We start from the raw sequence: 10,947 nt of genomic DNA, 5'->3' as shown, positions 1-10,947 counted from the left end.
ATTCGATACGAATCCATCGAGACCGTAAAAACATGGATACGGGCTTGTTTACCAAAAATATTTACCGAAGTTAACTAAAATCAATTTTTAAGGCAAAAATTCTTATTTTCATAGTTTTCAACACAAAAGCTTTCCGGAAACATGCCCGGACTGCGCACGCAAATTGAGGAGGGTAAAATAGAGATTTTTAAGGCTTAAGAGTGCAGATTATTGTCCTAAAACATAAGATGACCTTTTGGGTCATCATAATCTCCACCTCTTAAACAACCATTCGTCCTCGAACAGACATAGAAAAGTACCTGGGCTGGTAAAAAAGTGGAGATATCTACTCAGCATATCGGACTCCCAAGTAGCTGCCTCAATAGGCTGACCTCTCCAGTGCACTCAAACTGAAGGGTAACTCTTTGATCTCAACTGGCAAACTTGCCGGGTTAGAATTGCCACCGGCTCCTTCTCGTAAGTCAAATCCTTGTCCAACTGGATAGAACTGAAATCTAACACATGGGACGGATCACCGTGATACTTTCAAAGCATGGACACATGGAATACCGGATGAATAGCTGCTAAACTAGGTGGCAACGCAAACATGTAAGCCACCTCTCCCACTCTCTCTAGAATCTCAAAAGGTTTGATATACTTAGGGGTCAACTTGCCCTTCTTTTCGAACCTTATTACACCCTTCATGGGTGATACCCGAAGTAATACTCTCTCTCTGACCATGATGTAACATCACGAACTCTACGGTCTGCATAACTCTTCTACCTAGACTGAGCTATGCGAAGTCGATCCTGAATAATCTTGACCTTGTCCAAGGCCTCATGTACTAAATCTGTACCCAACAACCGAGCCTCCCCCGGCTCAAACCACCCAACTGGCGACCTACACCATCTACCATATAATGCCTCATAGGGAGCCATCTGAATTCTCGACTGGTAGCTGTTATTGTAGGCGAACTCTGCAAGGGGAAAGAACTGATCCCACGATCCTCCGAAGTCTATAACACAAGCGCGGAGCATATCCTCCAAGATTTGAATGGTACGCTCGGACTGCCCGTCCGTCTGAGGATGAAATATTGTGCTTAACTCAACCTGCGTACCCAACTCACGCTGAACTTCCCTCCAAAAGTGCGAGGTAACCTGTGTACCTCGATCAGAAATGATAGACACGGGCACACCGTGAAGACGAACGATCTCCCGAATATAAATCTCTGCCAACCGCTCCCAGGAATAGGTAACTCCCACAGGAATGAAGTGCGCTGACTTAGTCAGCCTATCAACAATAACCCACACGGTGTCGAACTTCCTCCGAGTCCATGGGAGTCCAACAACAAAGTCCATAGTGATATGCTCCCACTTCCACTCAGGAATCTCCATCTGCTGAAGCAAACCACCGGATCTCTGATGCACATACTTCACCTACTGACAATTCAAGCACCGAGCCACGTAAGCAACTATATCCTTCTTCATCCTCCTCCACCAATAATGCTGCCACAGGTCCTGGTACATCTTGGCAGTGCCTGGGTGATTAGAATACCGAGAACTATGAGCCTCCTCAAGGATCAACTCATGAAGCCCATCAATGTTAGGCACACACACATGACCATGCATCCTCAAAACATTATCATCTCCAATGGTAAACTTCTTGGCACCACAGTGCCGAAATGTGTCCCTAAGGACCATCAAGTGCAGGTCATCATACTGCCGATCTCTGATATGCTCAAACAAAGAAGATTGAGTGACTGTACATGCTAGAATACGGCTGGGCTCTGAAATATCCAACCTCACAAACTGATTGGCCAAACTCTGAATATCTGAAGAAAATGACCTCTCACCGACTGGAATGAATGCAAGGCTGCCCATACTCACTACTTTTCTACTCAATGTATCGCCCACTACATTGGCCTTTCCCGGATGGTACAATATAGTGATATCATAGTCTTTCAATAGCTCTAACCATCTCCTCTGCCTCAAATTGAGATCATTCTTCTTGAACAGATACTGAAGGCTGCGATGATCCATGAAAATCTCACACGACACGCCATAAAGATAGTGCCTCCAAATCTTTAGCGCGTGAACAACGGCTGCCAACTCTAAGTCATGGACATGGTTATTCTTCTCGTGAACCTTCAACTGACGAGACGCATATGCAATCACCCTTCCCTCCTGCATCAATACTGCTCCGAGCCCAACATGGGAGGCATCACAATATACTGGTTAATATCAACACCAGTGCTGAAGTCAAGGCTGTCTTGAGCTTCTGAAAGCTTGCCTCACACTCGTCCGACCATCAGAATGGGGCACCCTTCTAGGTCAACCTAGTCATCGGGGCTGCTATAGATGAAAACCCCTCCACAAACCGACGGTAATAACCCGCCAAACCCAAGAAGCTCCTGATCTCCATGGCTGAAGTGGGTCAAGGCCAGTTCTCGACTGCCTCAATCTTCTTAGGATCCACCTGAATACCCTCTGTTGATACGACGTGACCCAAGAAGCAACTGAATCCAACCAAAACTCGCACTTCGAAAATTTAGCATACAACTGACTGTCCCTCAAAGTCTGTAGCATTATCCGGAGGTGCTGCTCATGCTCCTCCCGACTGCGGGAGTATGCCAAGATGTCATCAATAAACACAATTCCAAATGAATCTAGGTAAGGCTTGAACACTCGGTTTATCAAGTCCATAAATGTTTATGGGGCATTGGTCAACCCAAAGGACATCACCAGAAACTCATAGTGCCCATACCGCGTCCGAAAAGCTATCTTAGGGACATCGGATGCCCTAATCCTCAACTGATGGTAGCCAGATCTCAAATCAATCTTTGAAAACACCTTGGCACCCTGAAGCTGATCAAACAAATCATCAATCCTCGGCAACGGATACTTGTTCTTGATAGTGACTTTGTTCAACTGCCGATAATCTATACATATCCTCATAGATCCATCCTTCTTCTTCATGAACAAAACCGGCACACCCCAGGGCAAGACACTAGGTCTAATAAAGCCCTTGTCAAGCAAATCCTGCAACTGTTCCTTCAATTCTTTTAACTCTGGTGGGCCCATCCGTTATGGCAGAATAGAAATGGGCTGAGTGCCCGGAACCAGATCAATGCAAAAGTCAATATCCCTGTCGGGTGGCATCCCCGGCAGGTCTATAGGAAATAACTTAGGGAACTCACGAACAAAAAACACAAAATCCATAGAAGGAACCTCAACACTAAAATCACGAACATAAGCCAAATAGGCCAAACACCCCTTCTTGACTTTACGCCGAGCCTTCATATAAGAAATAAATCTGCTGGAGGAGTGGCCAGGAGTCCCTCTCCACTCTAATCGAGGCAAACCCGGCAAGGCTAAGGTCACTGTCTTGGCGTGACGGTCCAAAATAGCATGGTAATGTGACAGCCAATCCATGCCCAATATAACATCGAAATCAACCATATCAAGGAGCAAAAGGTCTACACTGGTCTCAAGACCTCCAATAACAACCACACACGAGCGATACACACGATCTACAACAATAGCATCCCCTACGGGCATGGGCACATACACAGGGGCGCTCAAAGAATCACGGGGCACAACCAAATATGAATAAAAAGTAAGATGACACATAGGAGTAAGTAGAACCCGGATCAAATAGAACTGAAGCATCTTTACTGCAATCTGAAACAGTACCTGTGATAACAGCATCAGAGGACTCAGCCTCAGGTTTGGCTGGAAAGGCATAACATCGGGGTTGAGCCCCACTACCCTGAACCATGTCTCTGGGACGACCTCTTACTGGCGGGCCTCCACCTCTAGTTGCCTGACCTCCACCTCTAGTTGCCTGACCTCCACTTCTAATAATTTGTCCCCTACCTCTGGCTGGCTGGGCAGGCGATGCGACAGCTAGTGCTGGAACCATGGCACGAGAACTACTCGATGCGCGAGGGTAATATCTAGCGATGTGCCTCGGGTCACCACAAGTATAACATGACCACGGCTGCTGTGACTGCTGGCCAGCAAACTAACCCTGGCGACCTCAATAACCACTCTGACAACTCTGAAGAAGGGGTGCACTGATAGGAGTTGGCTGATCAAAATAAGGCATATAAGGGCCACGACCACCTAGGGCACCGTGGGATATCTGAAGTGCTGAATGAAATGGCCTGGAAGAATGGCCTCTACTATAAGTACCCCCGCCTCCAGATGAGGCACCGCCGATTCCCCCGGAAAGGCGAGGTCTCTTGTCTGACCCCTGACCTCCCAATCCAAGAACCATCTCAACTGTCTTGGCCACATTGGCCGCATCCTGGAAAGAAATCTCGCTCCCCGTGTCCTTAGCCATCTGCAATCTGGTAGGTTGAGCAAGACCCTCAATAAACCTCCTCACTTTCTCTATCTCTGTGTGGGGAGAAAAATAATGGCATGACGGGCCAAATCCACGAAATGAGTCTCATACTGAGTAACAGCCATGCTTCCCTACTGGAGACGCTCGAACTGACGGTGATGCTCCTCTCTACTAGTGATAGGCAGCAACTTCTCACAAGACGATATGTGAGAACTGATCCCAAGTAAGAGCAGGCGACACAGCTAGTCTAGTCAACAAATAATCCCTCTACCATTTCTTGGCTGAACCAGTCATCTGGAAAGCAGCAAAGTCGACCCCATTGGTCTCCAATATACCCATGTTCCGAAGAATCTCATGGCAGCTATCAAGGTACTCCTAGGGGGTCCTCTGAAGTGGCACCACTGAAATGAACTGGGAAAAGCTTGGTAAACCAATCCAATCTCCACAAAGACTCGGAGGACATAGCTTCCCCATCAACGTGCGATGCTGCTGCAACCGGATGAACTACCTCAACTGGATGGGTTGCTGAAGTCTGAAACTGGGGAACCACCTGCTCCAGAGTGTGGGTGGCAGGAGTGTGGGCTCCTCCTCCAGCCTGAGATACGGCTGGTGCCATGGGGTATACGCCAGTCTGGGCTACACTCTCCATAAAGCCCACTAAACCAAGGCATCCTGAAGTACCGGGGTAGCAATAAACCCCTCTGGGACATGAGTTGGTCCTGCCGAAATGGTCTCAGCTGGAGTCTCCCCATCGAGCTCTACCTGAGGCTCCGCAGCTGGAGCAGCTGCTCGGGCCCTGGGCTGAGTCCTGCCCCTGCCTCGGCTTCTGCCCCTCGTAAGATCTGCTACTGGAGGATCCGACTGCTGATCAGCGGAAGAAGCGGTACGTGTTCTCACCATCTGCGAGTGAATAAGAATAGAAGTGTTCAATTAGTATTGGAATAACAAGAATTGCACGACAGGGTTGAATAAAAGTGAACTTGTTCCAAATATTATAGCCTCTAGGAGATAAGTACAGACGTTTCTGTACCGATCCCCAAGACTCTACTAAATTTGCTCATGAATCGTGAGACCTAGGCAACCTAGTGCTTTGATACCAACTTGTCACGACCCAAAATTTCCCACCGACGGGACCGTGATGGCGCCTAACATTTCACTTGCTAGGCAAGCCAACGTTAGAGAATCATTAAATCAATTCCTTATTCACATTCAGTAATTAACAATAATTAACTAAGATAAAATATAATAAGTACGAAATATCATAAACCTGTATTAATTACTACCACCCGGATCTGGAGTCACAATTCACGAGCATTCTAGAATTTACTACAAGTAATAGTCTAAATGAAATACAACTGTCTGAATAAAAGAAACAGTAGAACAAAAAAGATAGACGGGGACTTCAAGGTCTGTGAACGTCGACATTTCTACCTTGAGTCTCCGGACAGCGGACCAATATCAAAATCTTGATCAACCCTAGCCGGTATCAAAATCTACACAGAAAGTGCAGAGTGTAGTATCAGTACAACCGACCTCATATACTGTTAAGTGTCGAACCTAACCTCGGCGAAGTAGTGACGAGGCTAGAACAAGACACCCACATATAACCTGAACAGTATAATCATGCAAATGGAAATAACAGTAAATAATGAAATAAAGGAGAAAATAATGGGAAGGAGACATATAGTGGGGGATTTCAATATAAGGAGTGAGAATAACGAAAAGACAGAATTAACAGAATCCGTAAACAAATTAAGCATTTAAAACAGTAAGGAAAACTGCATGGCATCACCCTTTGTGCTTTTACTCTCAACCTCACCAAATAATAAATAAACCTGCACGGCATCACCCTTCGTGATTTTACTCTCAATCTCACCAAATAATAAATAGAACGGCACGGCATCATCCTTCGTGCATTAAACCTCTCCTATTATGCACGATGTCACCCTTCGTGCTTTAACACTCATAAATCATGGCATGACATCACCCTTCGTGCATTAACACTCACATATCATGGCACGACATCACCCTTCGTGCTTTACGCTGCTCCTCACAAATCACATAATCAATAACAACGGATAAACAGAAGTTTCACAAAGAAGCCAGTATTTTACCAATGTGTAATATCATAATGTATACCTCAACCTTGAACCAATATTCAAAAATTACCAAATCTCGATGAAACCAGACATAAGTCACCCAACATTTCAAATAACAACGCTAAGCATGGATAGTAGGATTAAAGGCTACAAAATTTACAAAGAATAGGATTTCACTCGCATGCTATGACTCAACAGCAATGCATAAATTCTCGTCACCTCACCTATACATCGTATTTAACAACCAAACACATAGCAAATAAACACATATTACCTATTCCCTCAAGCCAAAGTTAGACACGACAATAACCTCGATTCACATGCCACTCACTACTCAAGTACCACTTTTCCATTAGAATTCACCTCCAACTCACTCGTATCTAGTCACAAGTAGCCTAATAGCATCAATTAACACTAAAGGAATCAACTTTAATGAATAATTATAGATTTCCCAAATTTCTCAAAAAAAGTCAAAAATCGACCCCGGGCCCGCTTGATCCAAACTCGAGGTTCGGATCAAACTTCGTATACCCATTCACCCCCGATTCCGAATATGTCATTAGTTCCAGAATCCAACCCCAAATCGAGATCTAAATTCCCAAATTTATAAAATTCCAAATTCTCCTAAAATCCCTAATTTCTACCCTTAAAGAACAAGATTTAGGCCTAGAAATCTTGTGGGTGTTGATGGAAATTGAAAGGAATGAGTTTAAGATCACGAACCTATGATTTGGTGTTGAATTCCCACTTTAACAATCGCCCAAGGTTGAGTTCAAGTGAAGAAAATGTGAAACTTTGAACAAATCCCGTCTTTGAAGTCTGTTTTAAAACACTAGACATGCCTTCATTGCGTTCGCGATGCACAACGGCCTAAGGCCTTCGCATTCGCGACTCAATGGACGCGTTCGCGTAGAAGAACATGACCCCCTCCCCCAGGTCCCTTAAACTATTGCGTTCGCGGGAGACTAATCGTGTTCCTGAAGGGTACCATCCCCAATGCTTCGCGTTCGCGACCAGTCCTTCGCGTTCGCGATCAGTCCTACGCGTTCGTGAAGAAGAAAATTTCCCTGCCCTATTTTACCTTTCGCGTTAGCGATCAGTCCTTCGAGTAGGAAGTGTTGCGAACGCGAAGAAGGGCACACCAGCACAACTGCTGCAACAAAATTTCAGATTTTCTAAGTACAAATCATCCGGTAGGCTATCCGAAACTCACCCGAGCCCTCGGGGCTCCAAACCAAGCATGCGCACAAGTCTAACAACATCATACAGACTTTCTCGCGCGATCAAATCGCCAAAATAACACCTAGAACTACGAATTTAGCAGCAAATCAAATGAAATTCTCAAGAACACTTTAAAATTTCTATCTTCTCAGCTAGATGTCTGAATCACGTCAAATCAACTCCGTTTCTCACCAAACTTCACAGACAAGTCTTAAATATCATAATGAACCTGTTTCGGGCTCCGGAACCAAAATACGGACCCGGTACTAACAATGTCAAACATCAATCAATTCTTAAAAATAAATAATTTTCAGAATTTTAATTTTCATCAAAAATTCATAACTCAAGATAGGGACCTCCGAATTCGATTCCGGTCATACGCCCAGGTCCCATAATTCGATACGGACCCACCGATACTGTCAAAATACGGATCCGGGTCCATTTACCAAAAATGTTGACCGAAGTTAAAATCAACTTTTAAGACAAAAATTCTTATTTTCATTAGTTTTCAACACAAAAGCTTTTCGGATACATGTCCGGACTGCGCACGCAAATCGAGGAGGGTAAAATGAGATTTTTAAGACTTAAGAGCGCATATACAAATCCTAAAATATAAGATGACCTTTTGGGTCATCACACCCTCCATATAAGATAACATGATATTTTATTATTCTAGTTGTTCGTTTACACATTTGATATTGCTTTAGTCCTGAAGTTGTACACGGCCAAATCCTAATTTATGTGCTGTAGAAAGAGCATGGCTTCCCATGAATGCGTACTGTATGGTGGAAAATTGGAATTGGGTCAAACTTGGGAAGGTCAAAACAAGTTAAATTAATAAATGTGTCATGATTCAGTAAAGGTTGTGCGGGGTCAAATCGTCGAGGTACAATAAGTCAAACAATGGGTCATAGCCCCTACATAATCCTGCCTCTCATCCACAAACTTGGCAGTTGGATGAGTTAGGTTGATTTTGCCACCTTTAATGGTGGATGTCATCATGGGATGAGAAATATGTCAGATGATTAGTAAAATTAAAATGTTTGAGATCTCTTCATTTTTAATTAGAGATTTTAGGTCAAGTACTGAGAGTAGAGAACTTTTTGACAGAAAGTGCTAAACCTCTTAGTTGGCATATGCGACGCTATCCAAATTAGCAGAACAGTAAACATAAATGTGGTGGTCAGTCCACCTTTTGTTAAGGGATACCAATTGACACCCATTCACAAAATATTACAAATTTAACTAGGATAAAATTATATATATATATATATATATATCTTGCGTACTGTTTTCTTGTGGCTGTGGCTATGGCTGTGACTTTGAGTACTTGACGTCTTCAGTTTGAATTCAGGTTACAGTATGTATTCAATAATGAAACTTAACTTCAGATATTCTTTTTTCATTGGTTGACGCTAGCAGTCACATGACCAAATACAATTAACCACGAAATCATTTTCCATGTGCAAACCCTGTAATATCTTATCTGAGATGTACTTTAATCATTTTTTGACTTCTTGGCTAAGGGAAGATATAGGTGAACATTAAAATCAAATCGTCTTTTAAACCACGTATCCAATTTTGTAATGAAGCTAGCCGTGAATAGGTCATGTCCACATGTCTTTAACGGTGTTAATAATTTCAGGTTACTTGAGAGCATGAGTAGTCTGTAATTCGTTGTGGTTATGCTGTATTTGGTCGAAAATCTCAATGCCATAACAAATAAGAATGGGGTTTGAAAAGGATAGTTGAGGGTAGAGGCGGATCTAAAGCGAGCTATTTGTTGGTATATTTCGGTTGACTCTATTTGTCACTCTATAAGAATTGAATTCTGTAATAGAACGTACTTTACGATCTAAATGTATCTTTTTTTTTAGGAGATAGAAAGCTGGTGAGAATGTACTTTGCTAAGCGAGACCTCCTCTAACTCCTTGCAAGGAGATTGAAATATTGAAGAATTTATGTTGTTATTGAAATATTGAAGAATTTGTGTTGTTACTGTTAGAATTTTCAGTTTCTTGATAATAAACTTGAATAAATCTAATTCATGCTATTCCAATTATAATATGGCCAAATTTTCATGACATTTATCATGACATAATATCCATTATAACAAATTTGTGGTTTATGACATTTGTCATGACATAATATCCATTATAACAAATTTGTGGATCATGACATTTGCCATGACATAATATCCATTATTAGGCCAAGGATTTCTTGCTATAAATAGAGGAGTTTCTCCTCATTTATAAACACACAAATTCAAGAGTTTTTCACTCGTCTTTCTTTCTCCTCCTTTATTTCATTATAGAGTATTTTGTAAGAGGGTGAGTATTGTGAAACACTTGTGTGAACCCTTTCTTTGGAGTGATCTTGTGAGGTTATTCTTTTAGGGTATTTGGGTTTAATTAGAGTATTTATTCTAATTTTGTACTCTTTTTTGTACTCTTGTTGGTATAGTAAAATTTCTCCTCTCCGCTTGTGGACATAGGTCACCTTGACCAAACCACGTTAAATTTGTGTCTTCTTTATATTCTTTAATTGCCGTTATTATCAACTTCCATTGTCTTTGTTATTGTCATTATACCGTTGTTTGGCTAAATTTCGTACTATCCGGGTTCCCAATCCTAACACCAATAATTTCAAGATCATGGAACTTCATGATTTTCACAATAACACATAACTACAGTAGTTTATTCAAAGAAAAACATACCAGAATCCATGACGAGTTTTCTTCAACTTGTGCGGAAGTGCTTTAATCTTGTATTTGATAGGAATGATTTCTCTCTTTTCCTCCACTTACAAAAAACGTCTGATGGAAAACGTTATCCCTTAATTGAGTGAGATAGAGGACCCTTTATAAAAAAGAGAGTTTCATTTGAGGATTTATTTTCACGTTCAATCAATGTGAAGGAGTTGAATAGTTTTAAACCACCGGGTAACTTCCCATCTCTAATAGGATTTAATATATTATTATCATTAAACTTATTAAACCAAATAAAGACCACGTGGGCCACAACTTACATTCTCTCACTTGACACATGTTCTTAAAGGTTTAATAAATAATCTATCATGTGCACAATTAACATTAAATCTAACATCATTACTCGTTATTAAGCAATAAACTAATATAAGTCATGGCGGTTATACAATGATATTAGTCTATCATCTAATACAACATTTAAATATCTTTATCTAAGCCAAATCCTGTTATTGTTATTCTCAACGTAATGTATACAAGAGAAAACAGGAAATAACATAAATATACACATAAATGAGCTCAAAGTGTCAATTGCAT

General features: G+C 42.0%; 1 long non-coding RNA gene across 1 annotated transcript; it reads right to left on the bottom strand.

The window, feature by feature from the left end:
- Positions 1-5,576: 5,576 nt before the first annotated feature.
- On the bottom strand, positions 5,577-10,540 carry LOC138899577 (uncharacterized). The gene is made up of 2 exons (XR_011411293.1): positions 10,363-10,540; positions 5,577-5,819 (listed from the first exon to the last, which is right to left on the bottom strand). It is a non-coding gene; the product is annotated as an uncharacterized lncRNA (long non-coding RNA).
- Between the last annotated feature and the right edge of the window lie 407 nt (positions 10,541-10,947).

Source organism: Nicotiana tomentosiformis, chromosome 9, assembly GCF_000390325.3.
Source record: "Nicotiana tomentosiformis chromosome 9, ASM39032v3, whole genome shotgun sequence".
Taxonomy (NCBI): Eukaryota; Viridiplantae; Streptophyta; class Magnoliopsida; order Solanales; family Solanaceae; genus Nicotiana; species Nicotiana tomentosiformis.
The sequence above is the reverse complement of the archived record's forward strand: the minus strand, read 5'-3'. Positions and strand labels throughout refer to the sequence as shown.